This window comes from Camellia sinensis, chromosome 9, assembly GCF_055761805.1.
Source record: "Camellia sinensis isolate YWXY chromosome 9, ASM5576180v1, whole genome shotgun sequence".
In the NCBI taxonomy this organism is placed as follows: Eukaryota; Viridiplantae; Streptophyta; class Magnoliopsida; order Ericales; family Theaceae; genus Camellia; species Camellia sinensis.
The window spans coordinates 186,047,640-186,069,533 of record NC_138969.1 but is presented as its reverse complement, the minus strand read 5'-3'; the positions used below and the strand labels follow the sequence as shown (position 1 = coordinate 186,069,533).

The 21,894-nt window shown below is 32.4% G+C and overlaps 1 long non-coding RNA gene across 1 annotated transcript; it reads right to left on the bottom strand.

The window, feature by feature from the left end:
* Positions 1–3,876: 3,876 nt before the first annotated feature.
* On the bottom strand, positions 3,877–14,100 carry LOC114257088 (uncharacterized). The gene is made up of 5 exons (XR_014340718.1): positions 13,905–14,100; positions 13,558–13,597; positions 9,310–9,397; positions 5,661–6,869; positions 3,877–5,221 (listed from the first exon to the last, which is right to left on the bottom strand). It is a non-coding gene; the product is annotated as an uncharacterized LOC114257088 (long non-coding RNA).
* Between the last annotated feature and the right edge of the window lie 7,794 nt (positions 14,101–21,894).

Genomic DNA, 21,894 nt, shown 5'->3' with positions numbered 1-21,894 from the left:
TTTATTTTATTGTTTATTTATTTTACACACACATACCACTGTGGGTATAACATATATATATATATATATAATTGTACCAAGAAAAGATTATTCAAAACAATAGTCAATGACCCATATGGCCGGCCACCCCAAGAAAATATATTGTATTGTACTTTTACAACAAGCTTCATGAAAAAATGGAAGAATTTTGACTAAGGATCATAAATCAGGGATATTTATCTTAACCTTTCAATTTAGTTCCAAACCAACTAAGTAAACTTAAGTAAATCACACTTAACCTTCCTAATCACCCTCATTCCATTGCATTCCAACTAAATAAGAGAAATGTGATTGCACAACACCAATCTTAGGCAAATAAGTAAGTCACAATACAACCTATCATTCTCTTTTCCCTACTAAATACATAATATTAAATGCTTAGAATATTATTTTCAGATGTTTATGCATGGTGTTCTTGTGCTTGAATGAAAGAAGTTGAGTTTTGATTGCTTCATTGTTAGTATTCTCTCTTTGTTGAAGAAAAGTCACATATCTCTACCTATATCTTACATTATTTTTAAAGGTACATGTTCAAACTAAAAATTTGAGTTATTAATATATTATTTGGCAATGTTTTCATCATAAAAGAAGTGTAAAATTTTCCATGATAGCCTCCTTTTCTTACAACTCTTTCTATTTCTAGTTTTCTCCACAAATGACCAGTATTTTCAGCCCACTTTAAAAAATTCTAGAAAAATGAATAAGAATATTCTTGGGCTCAATTTTACATCAAAACCCTCCTTAAAGCGCTAACTTTTAAGAAAAATTAGTTTTATTGAAAATGAATGAGTGGTTTGAAATAAACCGATTTCCGTGGCAGTCGACGAATCTAGACAGAGTTGGAATATTTCATTGATAACTAAAAATCTAGAAAAATTATCTCACTTCTGTAATTGATTTTGAAAGTAGACAAAATTCTCTACAAACCCTAAAGAGGTCGAGTTCAGGAAAAATCTAAAAATGCTATTTTGATAGTTTTCTTTAAAATAAATCAAATATGAAAATTTTTAAATTTTAGCAGTTTCATACTTTTATTTGTTTGGATGTGCCTCTTATTGTTTGTTCAAACTTTTGTATAACATCTATGTATGTTTTGACTATATCTCTTTATATTTTTGTCCTAAAATGCCTATATTTGTATAGTAAATGTTATTTCGATCGTTGTTCTAACCTTAACATAACACACCTAATTCAATGGGAAACTTAATAAGGGTGGTATTGGATTTTCAATCAATAAGGTAAATTTTGTAAGATAATGGCATGTTGATTTCAAGTATTGATTGATGGGATGTATTTCCTATTCGGGGGTTAAGTATTGTGCAAGTGTGTTTTCGAACCCTAATGTGACACAGGAGGTATTTTGGCTACTTAACGGATTTGGGCGGTATAAGGGTAGCAGTGAGCGTTTCACACAAGAAGAGTATCCCTAGAATCCTATTCCCTTGGGGCAGACCATGATGTCACCACTTGGGTATATAACCTAGGTGCGTGGGTATCATTGATAATTGTATGGTAAGCGACGCACTAGTGGTTATGCAATAAATGATGCATTGGTATTTGTTTAACTAAGGGGAAGTCAGAATTGCCCGTAGCCAGTGTTAGTGGTTGGGTAGGAACAACATTCTGCAGGAAATTGCCTATAACTAATTTGATTGACCGTTATCTTTAAGAACTGAAATTTTTATTATAAGCTCTGATAATTTTTGTTTCCGTTGTATATTATGATCGTTCTATTATTGTGTATTGCATTGGAAAAATAGAATGAGGTGTATGTGCATTTACTGGACATTCACTACTAAAAATTAGAGCTTTTGCAACGATCATAAACATCGCAAAAGGTTCGCATATCGTCACAAAAGACTTTTTGCGACGAAGTAGGGACGGGAAATGGGAGGTGGCAGAAGGAGGCGTGACAAAAAGTATTTGCGATGGTTACAAACCGTTGCTTTCTTGTAGCGACGGCTAATCAATAGTTTTTGCGACGGTTTAACCTGACACAAAAAAGGAGGGAAAAACTTCATTTTTAGTGACGAAGTTGATTACCGTCGCCAAAAACCTTTTTTGCGACGATGTTTGACGTTGCAAAAAATATGATTAACGACGGTCTAAAACGTCACCACAAAAAGTAAAATTAAATTAATACCGTATTTGCGACGGTTTAAACCATCGCCAAAGATTGGAATTATTATGTATATGCGACAGGTTAACCTGTTGCTAATAAAATATAAGGAAATGATGATTACATTAACGACAATTTATAAAATGCAATAAAATTTTTTTCATAAAATCATATTTTATTAATTTATTCCTTGTACAAATTATTAATAGTTTCTAAAATACAATACATCCACATCCACATCCATACCCCCATTCGCATCCCCATCCACATCCGCATCCGTATTCACATTCACATTCACAAAATCATATACCAAGAATAATAAATATGTACCCTATAACAATTGTCAACCAAATATTCTTTACAAAAATATATAAAACAACCTCCAACAATACTAAAAAAAATTTATATTCAAGAACTCAAATTTTTAGTATCGACAATACAAATAAAAAAACATATATATTGTAGATTGTTTTGATATCAATAGTAAGCTCCAAAATCGATATGCGAAGATATCATCACGTACTCAAAAGGATTGCATCCGCAAAAAAAAAAAAAAAAAAAAAAAAAAAAAAAAAAAAAAAAAAAATCATTTACAACATAATTAATTTCAAGCTTACAGAAAATATAAAACATTTGATATTTATTTCTACAAATAAATAAATAAATAAGATTATAAACTCCAATATCGATATGCAAAGATATCTCACATGGCCAAATAAGTATATAATAAGATCCAACATAATAAGTACCAAGCAAATAGGGTTTATAAAGTACCAAGCAAAGAGCATGTATTATAAAAGAAACTAAAATTTTAATGTTTTAATATATACAGCCACCAATATAATCCAAAATGATGGCATGCACATTCTTAATAAGAACCAGGTTAAAAATTGTCTCACCATGTTAGACAACCACACGCCTCATCATGTACATTCTTAATGAACTTTAAGACCATGTTCAAGGAATTGACATAACAAATTACAAACAGACTGAGAGAGAGAGAGAGAGAGAGAGAGCGTATTTAGTTTCTTATGAGCCAAATTACACACTAAGATTTCCCCTCCTCCCCCTCCCCCTCCCCCCACCTCAAAGCTAGGTTAAGATGGAAATACAACTGACAATTTCTAAATTGAGAGAATTTCTGAACTAGATTATCCAGAATATAAAAATAACAGAAAGTTGGAAACAAAGAACACTAGCTACTCACCTATGCTTGAATTACGACTACTTTTTGGTTTTGCAAAAGTCACATCCGTGAAAAATAGTTTTAGCTGCAAAAGAAATAATAAAACTATTGATTCCATGAACTAGAAATGGCCTAAACATGATGCAAGAAATCATTTAATAAATTATCAACAAAATAACCCTGAAAGCTAAATTTATTTCCAACAGTTCCATAATGTTTAGTACGATCATTTAAAAAATACAAGTAAATTGTTTTCATTGGCATTAACAACTCAACTCAATAGAGACAAGCTTGTGATGCAGAAAAAACATTTATAACCTAAGACAGAAAATGCCAAACAAAAAATAAGGATTGGTAATTAGTTATTTTTTACCAACTAGACAAAACCAATTATGTCATCACCAAAGGCCTGCAAACACTGTAACTATTAAAGTAAGGGAAAACATAGCATTTTAGAATTAAAGAAGTCGTGGTGCCCAACTCTCCAAATAGTGGGTCTATGTAGGAATCACTCAACCTATCACATTGGCTAGTTGCATATAAGCCTCAGCTAGAAAATAAAAACCATTCTACATGGAGATTTTTTTTTAAAAGTCAGCACAAAGACCAATGACATTATTTTTTTTTTTTTTTGATCAACAAAAGACAACTTTATTGATGAAGAAAGTATAACATACAAAACTTACATCAACAAAAAGAGAAGAGTAAAAAGCACAAGACCCTAAATTGGTGAGAAACCAATAGAGGAAACAAAAGAGAATAGAAAAAAGAAAAAGCAAAGGACAGAGTAGTATTAGGGGATCCTGATACACTTCATCCATTTGGGAATCCTGATACACATTCAACCAACCCCTACAGCCAGACCAGCAGCAGCATAGAAGCAACATACCAGCAACATAACAGCAGCAAACTTTCTTGATTGAAACCTGGCTACACACAGCATAATAGCAGACTTCCTTTATTCATACTTCACCAATAAGACCACCAGCAGAGCTCATTGCGCAAAACTGCAGCTGCCACACACCCTTGCTTCAAGGCATCAGAAAGTGAACAAACAGACAAGGCTCTCTTAACAGTCCTAAAAGGCACCAGCAAGTCACAAAAATGCAACTGCAACACATACTAGCTTCAAGGCACCATCTAAACACAGCTAATCAACATATCAGGTCTAGCTCAGCTAGTGAAAACAGCCAGCAGACCTTCTAAACAGAGCAGGCAGGCAGCATACAGAACAGACCATCAAACCAACCAGATCATCAAGCAAGGATTGAACCTCTGATACCAGCCAGCAGATTTGATCCAGATTAGTGACCACCAGCAGAGCACATTTCACACAACTGCAGCTTATGCCAAACATCCTCTCACTCCAAGCCAACACAGAACCTAAAACCAGCCCCTCCACCATATACTAACCATTTCCAAGCTGAATCTCCTGAATGTTGCAGATAATCTACTGTACTAAGTAACAGCAATCCTGAGTGTAAAATTTGGCCCACAATGCAATCCTTGTCTTGATTAATTCACACAGCTCCTCCAAGTGCATTTGACTTTCACTGAAAACTTTCTCATTCCTAAATTTCCATAACGACCACAAAACCGCAAATGGTATAATTCGCCAGATCATAGTCAGATTATTTCTCCACTTGAAGCCCCTCCACTAATTAAGAATCCCTTCCACTGTTTGTGGAATTACCCAAGTCAATCCCCACCACTGCATCAGATCACACCAAATTCTCCAAGCAAACGGGTACCATATAAGGAAATGAAATACAGATTCAAGCCCTTCATGACAAAACACACACATAGCAGAGGCTTCTGGCTCCAACACACCAATTCTTTATAGAAAACCAGTTGTTTTTAGTCTCCCCTTCCATCCTCTGTAGAAGACCAATGACATTATAAAGTTGCAAAAGTTTATTCCCTGAAGTAATATAGTGTTGATGAACTTGTATAGTTAACTCAAAATAAGAGTTTTGGCTCACCATGTGTACTCACAACATAGATTATGGGGAAAGACAGTAGGAAAAATATATACTATAGTTTTGGTACTAATGCTCAAATGCCGAAAAGTCTCCAACATGCACCACTTGATTGTAATAAAATAAGTTCGGTTTTCTTGCTCATTTTCTTCTTTATTCAAAGAACATTTATCCATCACTACCTACCAAGGCTAGGAATCCATGCTGAAGAAAATGCTAATTGACATATGGACAAAAGGAATGTGAAGAAAACTTCAAATCTTGTAACAAAAACTACATTAAGCTTGATGAAATTAATTCCAAAAAAATGGAGAGCTTCAGTAAGTATTTAACTTACCTGAAAGTAAAGGAGGCTTGTATCTTTTCCCTGGAATATCTTTGCGATAAACTTTCCACCTTTCTTAAGTATGTGAGTAACTATTGTTAAACCCTAACAAAAAACTTGAACAAGATTCACAAATTTCTAGATACTCTTAATCAAATCTAGAACTTTCTTGTTAATCATACAGTAGGCATTCACAAACCCCTATTTATAATAATGACAAGATAAGGGTGTATGGAATGAACACATTTGTCATAAAAATTGTAGTTTCCTTTATGATCCTTTGTATTTTCGCAACAAGCAACAAGTCAGTCAAACAAAGAAGACCCGTATAGGAGAAAAAAGTAAAAGAAAATGTAAAAGAAACAAAAGTGCTGATCAAAACAAAATATAGGAGAAACAAAAGAGAACATAACAGAAATCCTTGCTTTCCCAATTCAAACAGGACATAGGCAACTTGGAAACTTAGAAAGCAAAATCCACACCAAGCTAAGAGGGAGATTTATTTATGATATTTCTTCCATATTTCGCCTCTTGATTTTGTTAAATTGTTGACCACCAACTCGTCTAAAAGCTTAAGTTGGCAGAACAAGGGGTGCCTTAACTATTTATATCCTTAATAGCCCTAACTGCCAAAGGTCTTTGCCCAAGTGCTACCAAATTTAAATCAGTTTGTTCATTTTGCCAGGGAACATGGACATACAGATGCAGCAATGAAGTGATTGGAGGCTATGCACTGTTGGCAGTCCACAATGAAATTTCATCGCAGAAATAGTATAAAATCTATAAGACTTTTTTTGGGTGAATACTATAAGACTCATGACTGTCATTATTCTTCATTTTCACACAAACTGTAAATTAATTTCCATATGGGAACTCAATCAAATGCATCTATGTTACATCTTGATACTACTTTAGGAGGTAATATCCACCCAAAACTAACCATAGTAAAAATTATTCTAGAGAAGCATTAAGTAGTTTAGAAAGGACTCTAAACACTCATAGCCAAAATGAGTTGTGACTGTACAAATTCATCCATGTCATGGAGTCCGATGACTGCAAATGAACATGGAAAGAGCCAACTCAGAAAATATATAAATCCAAGTTAACAAGGGAACGCACTTAACAAAACATGAAGTTGAAATCATATTTGTTTGCCTAACCATCAGGAGCACCATCACAGACAACCAAGTTAGCTTTGCATCCATCAAAATGTCTAATGACCTGGAAAAAAAAAAAGAGAAGAAGAATAAAACTATTGGATGGCTATATACCGAACATTTACTACTAAAAAAATCAAAAGGGGGGAAGAAAAAAAAAACAAAGGCCACAAAGTGATCTTTTTTCTGAGATATCAATTGACTTGAATATATGTAACATTCATATGTAAGGACCAATCTCAGTTTACAACAATAAAGGGTTGGGAAAAAAGGGGTTGTGGGGGAAACCTATCATTCATGGAGTAAAAACACAAGCATGTTGACATATGATAAAGTCAATGTAACACCATTTAGTAGGGTCATGGCAACCATGAACCGTAGTGGGAGTTCTATCAAGAAATTATTATCAAAGCATTGGAGCCATAGTAGTGATATCATGGCCAAAATACCAACTGATCAACCCAACAACAAACAATTGAATGGGAAAACTATGAAATAGCATTGATAATCCAGCTCAAACATACAAAATCTACACAATTGGTCATGGTCAATCAGAAAAGTTTATATTTTCCCCATATTAACATCCAGGACCATATCTTCCATTATTTCATTGGCCATGATGTCTTTTCCCAACAATGTCAAGCCAAACTCTATATAACACTCTCAGTACTTCCAGCTCATTCAACCTGAATGATGTATTCCCAATCTAAAAGGCATCATCATTAGTGTTCAAGGATGAAGATTTATTAACAATAACACAAGTTGAGTAGTAGTGCACCAACCATAACCCACTGAAAAGTTCTAAATTTATACTGATGAAGAACAATACTCAAATACCAAATTTAGCTTAAATTTATAGCTTGGAACAAGCATAAATGCCATTCCTTCAGACTGCATTGTTCTATAATAAAAAATTAATTAATTAAAAATTTATAATAAAAAAAAAAACCCAAAGAACTTGAATGGAAAAAGATGTTCACACCACTTCAACTGTTCAAGCATTTGTAATATCGCCCTGTACTTTAACAAAAACTATAATTCTACAAGCTATACTATTTGACTTAAGATGTACTTAGAGGAATGAGTCTTTCGTCCTTTGTCTGTTTTATGGCGTTTCATTACTAATTTGGCCAATTTACAGTTGCTCAATATATACTCTTTCTTTTTTATATTCTAAAAAATCCAATTCAACCTCTTGAAATACTGCTGGTAAATCTAAATTATCTAATCAAGTGAGAAAAATACTACTTGTAATTTAAAAAAAATTGTACAACAGAACCTTTGTCCTTAAGCAAATGACCAAGGATGGAAGTGATGGGCATGGTTAAGTTACTACCTGTAATTCTGACATGGTTGCTAGCTCTGCTTTATGGAGAGAGTGATGGCTTAAAGTTGTGGGTCAATGCACTACAGGAAATGACAGTTTTGGTGACCAAAATATTAGTTGCCAAACGTCCCATTTTTAGTCGCTGATACCATTTAGTGACTAAAATTTTTTGTCACCAAGTTCGTCGCCTAAACCCTGTTGGCGATAGTTTTAGCGACTAAACATGTGTTTGGTCTCCGAAAGTGAAACATTTGGCTACTATTTTTTGTTGAGTTGGCAATGTTACCTTTTGGCGACTAAGGCAGTAGTCGCCGAAAAGTGAATTTTTGGCTACTAAATTTTGGTTAGTCGGCAATAGTTAATGTTTGGCTACTAAATTATTGGTCGCCGAACGTCAACGTTTGGCTACTAAACTTTGGTTAGTCGGCAAAAGTGATATTTTGGCGACCAAAATATTAGTCGCCGAAAGTTCTAACAAAAACTAATTTGAACTATTTAGAGACTAAAGTTTTAGTCGCCAATTGAATACATACCGACCGTATTTAGTCGCTAATTGAACTATTTACCGACCGTGGAATTTAGTCGCCAAAGGATGCCAACTTTTTTGTGACTAAAATAGTTAGTCGGCAATAGTTTCTTTCCCTCATTCTGATTTGTTTTAGCTACTAATTGTTTGGTCGCAAAAAGTATTTTGTTCATTTTGCTACTACATTATTAGTAGCCAAAACATTTGTTTACGTTTTTTGCTACCAAAATATTTAGTAGCCAAATACTATATTAATTATTTTTTTTTTAATTTTTGAACCGCCTGTATCCATTATTAGTACAACCTATACAATGTATAAACAATATAATCCATCAATACTGAATATATATTATTAACCATTCGACAACGTGCACGCAAAAAATTCCATTCGACATCCAATTCCATTCCATTCAATTCGACATCCAATTCCATTCTATTCCATTTCGTTCGACATATGTAATACAAATTCCATACGAACCAAATATAATCCAACCTCAATTATTTAATTCTATACATAATAGAGGAAATCTGTACCACACCAAAAAGTTAATCTGTACTGCCCCAAAAACTAATTTGTACCACGTCCAATGCTAATTTCTACCATGGCATATTTTAGATATTTACCACGCAAAAAAAATAATTTGTACGAACCACTATACATACGAACAGAGGTATAAAAACAATGCCCTTCCGTACGTGTCAAAAAAAGTCATATCCACATTTGTATGTCCAAAACCATCTGCAAAAAAAAAAAAAAAAAAAAAAAGAAAGATTAATCATTAGTATTGACTACACATTGGGTTGGTAAAAAAAAAAAATTCATCATTAGTATTGTACATGTATGTAGGGCTGCAACACTAGACAATCTTGTAAGGTTAACAATATTATTGTTAGAGAATAATATTATAACAACATAGAGGTGGAGATGTAATGAACTCATCAGTCCTCAAAATCCATGCATTATTAAGACAAGCGCTAGTAGTACAACTACATTCAAATTCCAAACCAACCGACAACAATACAACTACATGCACATTCCAAACCAACACCATAATGACATCACCCATGATCATTATCAAAAGGTTCGAGCCAACAACTCAAGGAAAAAAGAGAACAACCAAGGAAGAAATAACAAAAAATCAGTTATCTAGTTGATTAATAATATACATCCACATAGCATAAAAAAAATAGATGAATGAATAGCAGTGTTAAGTAAGACATATCCACCTCCAAATATAATGTTTCACACTATTATACAAAAAAGAATAGGAATAGTCATGACAACACACAGCCAAATATATGTCAGTAGGAAGAAGCACCTTCACCAAAGCACCAATGACGCCCAATGAAGTAAGCCTTAAGTATTCAAATGGCCTTGATTTGCTTGTTGTATTAAGAAAAGGGTACAAATAATAGAGAATGTGGGCTGCACAGGAGCAACCGGTAGTCAAAATAATTTCATTGAAATTTGAACGGATTTGTGAGAACAAATGTATCAAGAACAAGCCAGGGAAACAGTAACCTATTTGTCTTATTCTAACATAAGGCTCACTGAAGAGGAACTTTGTTGACTTCAAAAAGGTAGAACATAAACTGCTAAAATATAAGTTTAATCATACATAGAAAATCATTAATCTATTAAAAAAATGGATAAAAAGCTATCAAAGGCCTAGCTGATTGGAAAACTTTACACTTCTCATCATTAAAGCAATTCAATAATATTATTAGCAAGCCATGTAGAAGGCACAAGAGCAGAGAGGAATCCTCTAATACATTCTAACTGTAACAAAACTAATAATCTAACAAAATAGTGGTAGCACCCACCCAGCATGGTTACATATTTTAGATTTTCTTTTACATCATATTGTAAATGATATGCCCACAATTCTAGGCAAATTAAACTGCTTTTTTATTTATTTATAATTTACAGCATATGGTAAATGATTGCCCTAACTTCAGCATTTCTGTAATTTGTACACCCAAATTCAATAACATTGTTTTCTAATTTCAATAACATCTCACCCCAATCATTGCCCTAATTTTTAATTTCAATCACATTTCAATAACAATGCCCTACTTTTCAACACTTCCTATATGATTTATGTGTGTGTATATATATATATGTACGTATGTGTATGTGTGTAAACAGAGACAGAGAGAAAGAAAGAGGGAAATCGACAAGGAGACAGTGAGAAGGAGACAGAAATCGAGAGGGAGATACAGAGAGAGGGAGAGAGAGATGCGAAATAGAGGACATACTTGGAAGCGAGACAAAACGATGATCTAGCAACCCTTGCGGTGATGGCGATAGAGACAAAGCTATAGAGAAGAGGGTAGAGGCGTGAGTGAGACGCAATCACAAATGCGTGAGTGTACCAGTGTATAATCGATTACATATGGGATCAAGGTTGTGTATATATGATTTGTGTGTGTGTGTGTATATATATGCATGTATGTTTGTATGTGTGTGTAAACAGTGAGAGAAAGAAAGAGGGAAATCGAAAGGCCTTTGTGAGAAGGAGACAGAAATGAAGAGGAAGATAAAAAGAGATAGAGAGAGAGAGAGAGGCGTGAAAAATCTAGAAATCCCTTAGATGTTGATTTGTGATTATGTGTCAACTTTAAGCAGTATATAACAATCCCAATCAAACAATCAAGACAAATCGACACAACAATTTTACGTGAAAAAACCACATTTGGACACCTCTAATTGTGATAAAAGAAAACCATGGGTAACAGCCACAAAACAATCCACTAAGAAGATATAAAGGAATTACACAGATATACTCTCAATTACCTAGCGAATCCACGCCCGAATTGAACCAACCCCTATGAGCCTCTTCCAACCCCGTCTTCACCTCGGAATTGTCTTAACGATGAGCCACTCTAGAATCTACCAAAGCTTCAGGCTCGAATTCTTCAAAATCCACCGAAGAACTACTCTCTCTTTTGTGTAGAACAAACAAATAATCCTTTGATGTATACTCTTTAAACCATAAGTTGAAACTCAATCAAAACATCAAAGAAAACTACCAAAATATTCCCAGATATAAACCTTAATATCCAAGAAGAAGATCTGGAGGAGTAATCCTAGTTTTGGACTAAAACAAATACGTATAGAAATCTGGGACTGCGAAGCTCGCTCGAGCGAAGACTCTCTCGCTCGAGCGAGGAACTAATCTTGCGTGTTTTTCCACAAGTGGCTTCGCTCGAGCCACACAACCTTTGCTCGAGCGTACATTCATCCTTCTCAGGTTTTTTGCCAGACGCAGCTTTCGCTCGAGCGAGAACTCCTTTGCTTAAGCGAGCAAGGGCGGACATGCAACTTCAAATGTAATTTTGCATTTTTCTTCGGGGGCGCTACCCCGAACCCGCTAAGGGGCGCTGCCCTTTGAAGCCCCGCGAGCTGATCGAGCAGCTCGATCCCCGTCATAATCAGCGAAGTGGCAATCTTGAAAGTATTAACATCACAAACTTCTATGCAAGGCATAATTCGGGTTGGATTCACATCTAAAAACTCATAGTCTCACTGAAATAAAAAGTGAAAAAGAAAGTACAACTAAAAGGAGTTTTGTCAACCGAGATTGCCAAGAATAAAAACCTAACAAGGCGAAATAGAGGACATACTTTGGAGGGAGACAAAGTGATGATCGAGCAACCCCTGCGGTGATGGCGATGGAGACAGAGCAGTGACAGATGCGAGAGTGAGAGAGGGAGGGTAATGCACTTGTATTGTATTGCAATAAGAATAAAACGACACCCATTTTTTCCCGACCAAAAGTCCATTTTCGTTGCTAATGTTTTTATGGAAATTTTAATATTCCCTCCACAAATTTTCATCACGTTTGGCTACTAAATTATAGTCGGTAAAGATTGCAGATTTAGCGACCAAAATAACATTTAGTCGCCCAAAAGTTGATTTCACACGACTAACACACAATTAGTAGCCAAATATGAAATAAACACCAATAAAATAAATTTATAATATCTAAACATTGTGCAATTAGCGACCAACTTCATTTTTAGTCGGCCAAAATGATATTTTTAACGATTAACACGTAATTAGTCGCCAAAAGTGAAGACAATACCGACTAAATGTATTCTTAGTAGCTAAATAGTGGACTTTTGCTGACCAAATAAATTTAGTAGCTAATGAATCTACCTTTGGCGACCAAATATTGTTTAGTAGCTAATGTGTACCATTGGCGACAAACAAATTTTTGGTAGCTAATGCATATACCTTTGGCGACTAAATTTAGTTTAGTTGGCAAAATTAGTCGTCGAATGTGTTATTTCTTGTAATGATGCTCTTTCTTTTGAGCCTTTTGAAGTTTGTAGTATATAGGCCCTTTTTAAGGCATCTTTGAAATCCCCACAATTATAAGCCTCAGTTTTTATAATATAGCTCCAAATTCTAATTCTAAAAGGGGGAATTACAAGAAGGAGCAAATCCCATGGTGATTCTAAGCTTCCAAGCAGTAGTAATCCAATTTCCAACATTTAAGCATGCATTACACAATATTTCCATACACCGCATTCAATTATTCAATTAAAGAGATCCTTAAATTTTTACCTAAAAAGAAAAGAAAAAAAAATGTTTCAACCACCAACACTGGCAGAGAAGAGTAGAGGAAAACTAATTTGAATGAGCAGAAGAAGCTGACTTTTGAGAAACTAATCAGATCACAGGTTGGTCAAAACAAATACCCAAAAATATACATAGCTAATCAAGAGAAGGAACCAAAAAAATTGCAGAATTGAACAATTCCAATAGATTAAATGATGAAATCGAAAGTTCATGTAATCATAAATACCAAAGAAATCAATCAATTTGAAAGGTAAGAATCAACTTATATGTATATCTCAAAAGGAAAAAAGAAAAAATTGGGGAAAACATACCTGAAGTAATCGCCATGGTTTACCTTGAAGTTGTGAAACCCTAGACAGAGAGATAAATAATTTAGGCAGTAACAGAGGGAAGAGAAACCCTAGAAAGAGAAAGACGAACAGAGACAGACAGAGACGTAGACGGAGAGAGAGAGAGAGAGAGGATTGTAGGGATGAGTTTTTGTCATGGATAACAGAGAACTATAAAACATATGTGGGCCATGTTCGGAGTGGGCAATCACCGTCGTTGCTGCTACAAGCAGTCCGTGAGGGTAACGCGAGAGAGAGAGAGAGAGAGATTGTTAGGGTTTGTGTGAGTGAGTGTGAGAGAAAAGAGGAGGAGATGAGAGGAGGGTTACCTGGAACTCTTCCCACGCTGGAGGTGTTGGGGTTGCGAGAGAGAGAGAGAGAGAGAGAGAGAGAGACGACTGGGAGCAAGAGAGAGAGACAATGATGACTAAGAGAAGATGAATGGTTTTGTCTTTTCCTTTTTTGATTTGAGAACTGAAAGTGTAGGGAAGAGGGTGTAGGGAAGAGCGGGAAAAGAGGGAGGGCAAAAAAATAACGGGTATGTTTGGTTTGTGTTTGAGAGATGTGTTTTAGAGATAAAAAGTACGAAAACATGTTTGGTTTGGTTTTTTTTAAAAGATGTTTTGGAAAATTATTTTGAGATAGAGTTTTGGAAAAAGTGATTGATTTGATATGTGTGAGAGAGAGATTTGTTTTGAAAACTTGTTTGGTTTACAAGTTTTGAGAAATTTTTTTGAGAAAATTTGTTTGGTTTGATTATTTTTGAAAACTTATTTGTAGAGAAAATTTCCCAAAATTTTTTCAGAAAATCAAACCAAACGAGCCCAACATTTTGCGATGGATGAATAAAAGGCGTCACAAAAAAATTAAAACGATCGTATAAAAAAAAAAAAAAAAAAAAAAATTGACGGGTAACAAACCGTCGCATATAATACCATTTTTTGCCACGGTTTTAGATTTTTCATCGCAAAAAAATTAATTTGACGACGGCTTCGTTTGCCGTGGCAAAAAATGATTTTTTGCGACGGTTTTCAAACCGTCACAAAAGGTTCCGTGGCCAATACTTCCTTTTCTAGTAGTGATTCCAAACTCATGAAGTTTTATGCCAGGTGTTGAAGAATTTTATTTGGAAGATGGTGTTGTAGAAACGTTTGCAGACGTATGACTATCCTAGAAGGGACTAGAACTAGTTTTGTTATTGTAATCCTTTATTTTATTTTATTTATTTTTTTTAGAGGGGGGGGTTGTAATATTAAAACTCTTGTTGTGACTTAAGGCACGACTTTGTAATTATCATTTTGCTTGTATATCTATATATATCATTTGTATAACATATTCCATATTTTCAATCAACTAATGTAAACTTTATGTTAATACCTTGTCAAGATCTGTCAAAAAGTTAGCTTATCTAAGAAAATTGGACTTAGAATGAAGGCTATTTTGACTTCTCTGATCTTTCCTAAGATCTTACTTGATTATTAACCAAAAGACTCATTAGTGACATTTCTTTGATCTCAACACCGTATTTATTTATTAATATATTCCTTAATATTCTTGATTTTTGGGGCATCACAACATTTTTCTTTCTTATGAATAGTTTAAAATTTTATTTCATTCGGAGTGCCTTTAGGTGTGGGTCATTTGCTAGTATGTTGATAAAATAGCTAAAAATTGCAATTAAACCAGTGAATCAGTCATATCGAAACCGATTAAGGCTACCCGCCCAGGTTAGAAGACTAATCACCTCACACAAAAATTAATTAATCGAAACTTTTAAAATTTAAATTGTATTGAACTGAACTATGAACAGTACTACAATATTAAATAAGAGTATAAGGTTCACTTTATATAAGTAAAGCAACTCACTCAATCATTCTTTTACTAATATGGAATTGTGTAAACTAGAAGCTAATAATTGTTTTGATCAGAAGTTTATTTCAAATAAAACAAATTTAACCAATATATTTTAATAAAATCACAGTTAAACTATTGAATCAATCAAATGAGTAATTAAAATTTTAAATTTTATTTTAAAATTTAAACTGTCTTAAACTGAAACAAATATTAAATGAAATTATAACGTTCACTTTATGCAAGTGAAACAACTCACTTTTTCATTCTTTTCTTGATGTGAGATTTTGTAAAATAAATTGTTAACAATTATTTGGACAGGAAATTTATTTCGAACCAACCAATCTCAGTTGTTCAATATTTAATTTAGTCAATCCACACTATTCTAATCAATTGTATCTCTTAGACATTTTTAAAAACATCATGTTTTATTATATAGATTTCTAAATTTAGTATGATTAGCACAAAACACACACTCCAACAATGTTATTTATCGTGCCAAATTTAACACGGCACTATTCATCGTGTATCGTGTTAAATTTAACAAAATAAGAATATTATGTCAAAGTTTAGCCCAAAAAAAATGAATGTTTGACTATCGTCTTTTTTTAATTTAGGGAAACACTATGATACATACCCCTCAAAAGGTGTGTATCATATATATCCTATAACTAAAAAAAAAATGGCATAATTTTATACTTTCTTAGTCATAATTAAAAAAAAATATATCATAATTAAATACAACATGAGACATGACTAAATAACCCATGAGTTATAACTAAAATAATGTCATAACTAAACAATAAAATTAATCATAATTAAAGAAGTAAATGACATAATTAGAGAGGTGTGTGATGTACCCTTTTCAAGTGTGTGTTTGTTAGAATTTCCCTTAAATTTATTATACTACTTCCAAAAAATGTCATATCATGTATTTTTTTATATAAATTCGAAAAAAGTAATAAATTAATGTAGCAAAACTATTTTTTTTAAAAATACTAACCATCATTAAATTTTAATTCAAAATATAATTTGAAGGCATTTCATCATAAAATACTACCACCTAGTTTTATTTAATATAAGTTTGAATTAAGTTAATGAGTAGAATTTTTAAGGGTAAATTACAAATACACTATCTGAGATTTGATTAAAATATAAATCGCCTCTGTAGTTTTAAAAATTACATTCCACTCCCTGAGATTTCTAATTTCATAACAAATTGCTCTTTGTATTAATAAATCATCAAGTCAATTAATAGTTTTTAATGATATGAAACATATGTTTCAATTAATAATTTAAGTAATTTTATTATTGTATAGGAGAACAATTATAAATTTTATCTTTTTAGTTAAATTTATTATACTACTTCCAAAAAATGTCATATTACTCTCTGATTGCTTTCATCTTAGTTTCGATTTTGGTACTTATCAATGATTAGTAATTTTTTCTTTTGTTACCAATTTAATTGTGATGAGATTGTTTTGCTTATTGCACTTAAATAATTGATGTATTTTGCAATTTATTGTTAGGTAAATTATATTTTGTAATTTGTCTCTTGTGTCAATTTGATCCTTGTAAATCTAATTGCATTAATTTTGGCTTTCGATTTTTTCATGTTATCCCAATTCAATACAATTGACAATATTTGTTAAGAATTTTGACAAAAATCAAGGGTACAATGGTCAATTCAAAAGGGAATAGACTATTTTAAATTTGACACTAATCTCTCAGTCACTTTAGGAATAGTAAACAAACCATTTTAGTCCTTGATTTCAATCTCATTTCTGAAAGCCCATTACCAATTGTACTAAATTGATATAATATGAAAAATTCAAAGTCAAAATTGATACAAACAAAACGACACAGACCAAATCGATGCAGAGCAAATAGAAGGGACCATCGGTTTTATTTTTCCTTTACCATTTGTACCTTTTTGTTACATCAATTATATTTTTTATGACTTTAAAAAAATCATGGAAAACTATGTAGTGTCTATAATGCACTAGTTTTATATTTTCTAGTTTTTTTTAATACAAAATACAAGTAATAAGTTTTTTCATTCCCATTATTTGTTGATATACACATGAATTTTAAAATAAATAAATATATTTGATGAGTAATCGGAGGAGGAAGTGAGTTGCCTAAGAGGACGAAGGGAGGAGTGTTGAAGGTGGCCATAAGTGCTGGAGAAGGCCTGCTAGAGAAAGAAGGAAGAGGAAATGAAAATTTATTTTCAAAATATTTTAAAATTTGAAAATTGTTGTGCTCTTTTTGACAGATACCAAACACTTTTTTTTTTTTTTTTTAAATAAAAAAAACCCCATGAACAATATCAAGCTTGCCCAAACCATTGTGTTCTCACTGATTAAAAAAAATGAAAAATAATTAAGGAGATCCTTTCTGGGTTGGGCAATATCTCACCAAATTGCAAGGATAATAAGGATAAGAAGGGAGATCCTTGTTATAATCAATTTGGTGCATTTCTCATATGACTCTCTCGAGCATTAGTCTTCAAAACCATCTCCATTTCGTTAATATCATATTTTAGTGTGTTACAGTATCAAAATATTATATTTTGAGAGTTTTGTAACAGTAATGCTTGCGTCATTAATTTAAGCACGATTCAAGTTCAACCATACGATAGGATCACATGCACCTAATTATATGTAAACAGTGTCTTAAAATTAAACATTTAATTGAAATATTTGTGATCCCATAATTAATATTAAAAATTCAACTCATTAACTTAATTCAAACTTATATAAAATAAAAGGGTCCAGCTTGTCTCAAGTTGAGATCAAGACTGGACCCGTCCAGTTCAGCCCATGGGGCCCATTTTTTGGGCCCGTTTTAATAATCCGAACCGTTTAATATGTAGAATTCGTCGAGTACTACATGTCTGTAAAAAATCACGTTGATCGGATATAAATAGCTATGTGATCAAATCAGTTTTGTATAAAAAAATGGAAGGTGAAACAATTAACGGTAGATAAAAAACTGTTTTGTTCACATAGCTATCAATATCTGATCAACGTGTTTTTTACAGACATATAGTACTCGACGAGTTCTACACATTGAACAGTTCGAATTATCAAAACGGGACTCGTGGTGGGCCCCACGGGCTCAACAGCACGGTCTAGTTCGATCTTGGACTGGACCAAAGTCACTGCCTAAATAAAATTAGGTGGTAGTATTTTATGATGAAATGAATTCAAATTATATTTTGAATTGAAATTTAATGATGGTTAGTATTTAAGAAAAAATAGTTTTGCTATATTAATTTATTAATTTTTTCGAATTTATATAAAAAAAATACATGATATGACATTTTTTGGAAGTAATTTAATAAACTTAAGGGAAATTTTAACAAACACACCCTTGAAAAGGGTACATCATATGCACCCTTAATTACGTCATTTTTTTCTTTAGTTATGACCAATTTTATTCTTTAGTTATGATATTAATTTAGATATAACTCATGAGTTATGTAGTTATGCCTCATATTGTATTTAGGCCTAGTTTGGCTACTGCCAAAAAAGTGCACTTATTTCATCTTTTTATCTTTTTTGGGTCACATCAATCAACATCTCCTCTCTACTTTTTCTACACATAATACAAAAAAAGTCAAAAAGTGCACTTATTTAGTCTTCCCAAACTAGGCCTTAGTTATGATATTTTTTTTAGCTATGACTAAGAAAAGATGAAATTATACTATTTTCTTCCTTAGTTATAAGATATATAAATGATACACACCTTTTGAGGAGTATGTATCATAGTGTTTTCCTAAATTTAAAAAAGGTGATAGTCAAACATTTATTTTTTTGCTACAATTTGACATAATATTTTTATTTTGTCAAATTTAACACGATACACGATGTATAGTATCAAGTTAAATTTGACATGATAAACAACATTATTAGAGTGTGTGTTTTGTGCTAATCATACTAAGGGATTGTTTAGGATGTTCTAAATAAGTGTACTTTTTGACTTTTTAGACTAAAAAGTTGAGGAAAAAAATGTGGTTGTTTGGGTTAACTTTTGGACTTTTTATGGAAAAATATGTATTAAAAAATTGTATAAATTAGTGTGTAGGGAAAAATTAGGATTGAGATTTGTGCAGTCGTAATTTTTGAATTTTGGTGAATAGTGATAACTTTTTAACTTTTTGAGTAACTTTTTGACATTTTGACTTTTTAACAACTTGCCAAACTTAGCCTAAATTTAACAATCTATATAATAAAACATGATGTTTTTAAAAATGTCTAAGAGATACAATTGATTAGAATAGTGTGAATTGACTTAATTAAATATTGGACGACTGAGAATGCTTAATTCGAAATAAACTTTCTGCCATAATAATTGTTAACATTTTATTTTACATAATCTCACATAAAAAAAGGAAGGAAAAAATAAGTTGTTTCACTTATATAAAGTAAACATTATACTTTCATTTAATATTATAGTGTTATGCATGCTTCAGCTTAAGATAGTTAAAATTTTAAAATAAAATTTTAAATTTTAATTAATTAATTCATGAGTAAGTTGGTTGGCCTTTTGACCTCACTACAACATTTAAAAAATTTAGAGACTAAATGTTTTAGTCTTTAAAAGGGAAAATTTTGTTACAAAAGACATTTAGAAACCAATTTCCATCGTCATAAGAATAGTCACTAAAAGATCGTCCCGAAAAGTTAAAAAAAAGGCATTTAGCGACAAAATTTTGAAAATGTCACTAATAAATAGACTTTTAGGGACAAAATAATTTGGTCTCAAGATGGTTTATTTTTTAAGACAAAAAATTTGGTCCCAAAAGGGTAATAATTCATCACTAATGTCCAATTTTTGTTACTTAAAATATAATAACAACCCTTTTCGCAACAAAATTATTTGGTCCTTAAAAAAAAATTTTGACCCTAAATTTTGGTCTCTAAAACCTTGATTTTTTGGTCCCAAAAGGGTAATAATTCATCATTAATGTCCAATTTTTGTTACTTAAAATATAATAACGACACTTTTCGCAACAAAATTATTTGGTCCCTAAAAAATAATTTTGTCCCTAAATTTTGGTCTTTAAAACCTTAATTTTTTGTGGTGCCTAATCGATTAGGCTTAACTATTTTCGGTTTGATTGATTCACCAGTTTAACCGTGGTTTTATTAAAATATATTGGTTTGATTTGTTTGATTTGAAATAAACTTCTGATCAAAACAATTATTAGCTTCTAGTTTACACAATCCCATATCGGTAAAAGAATGATTGAGTGAGTTGTTCCACTTATATAAAGTGAACCTTATACTCCTATTTAATATTGTAGTATTGTTCATAGTTCAGTTCAATATAATTTAAATTTTAAAAGTTTCAATTAATTAATTTTTATGTGAGTTGAATAGTCTTCTAGCTTGGTCGGGTAGGCTTAATCGGGTTCGATATGACTAATTCACTGGTTTAATTGTGATTTTTAGCTATTTTATCAACATACTAGCGAATGACCTATACTAAAGGCACTTCGAATGAAATAAAATTTAAACTATTCATAAGAAAGTAAAGTGTTGTGACACCTCAAAAATTGAGAATATTAAGGAATACGTTAATAAATAAATACGGGATTGAGATCAAGGAAACATTACTAATGAGTCTTTTGGTCAATATCCAAGTAAGATTATAAGAAAGATTTGAGGGGTCAAAATAGCCCCCCTTCTAAGTCCAATCTTCTTAGATAAGCTAATTTTTTGACAGATTTTGACAAGATGTTAACACAAGGTTTACATAAGTTGACTGAAAATATGGGATATGTTACACAAATGATATATAAGCAAAATAATAATTATAAAGTTGTGCCTTAAGTCACAACAAGAGTTTTAATATTACAACCCAAAAAAAAAAAAAAAAGACTTAACAAAACTAGTTCTAGTTCCTTCCAAGATAATCATATGTCTTCGAACGTTTCTGCGACACCATCTTCTAAATAAAATTCTTTAGCACCTGGCATGAAATTCCATAAGTTTGGAATGTCTAGTAAATACACATACACCTCGTTCTTTTTTCCAATCTAATACACAATAATAGAACGATCATAGTATACAGTGGAAACAAAAATTATCAAAGCTTATAATAAAATTTTGTTTTTAAAGATAACGGTCAATCAAGTTATAGTTATAGGCAATTTCCTGCGGAATGTTATTCCTACCCAACCAGTAACACTGCCACGGGTAATTCTAACTCCTCCTTGGTTAAACAAATACCAATGCATCATCTATCACATAACCACTAGTGTGTCGCTTACCATACAATTATCAATGATGCCTACGCGCCTAAGTTACATACCCAAGTGGTAACATCACGGTCTGCTCCAAAGGAACGGGCTTCTAGGGATACTTTTCCTGTATGAGACCCTCACTGCTGTTCTTATACTGCCCAAATCTGTTAACCAACCAGAACACCTCATGTGTCACGTTAGGGTTCAAAAAC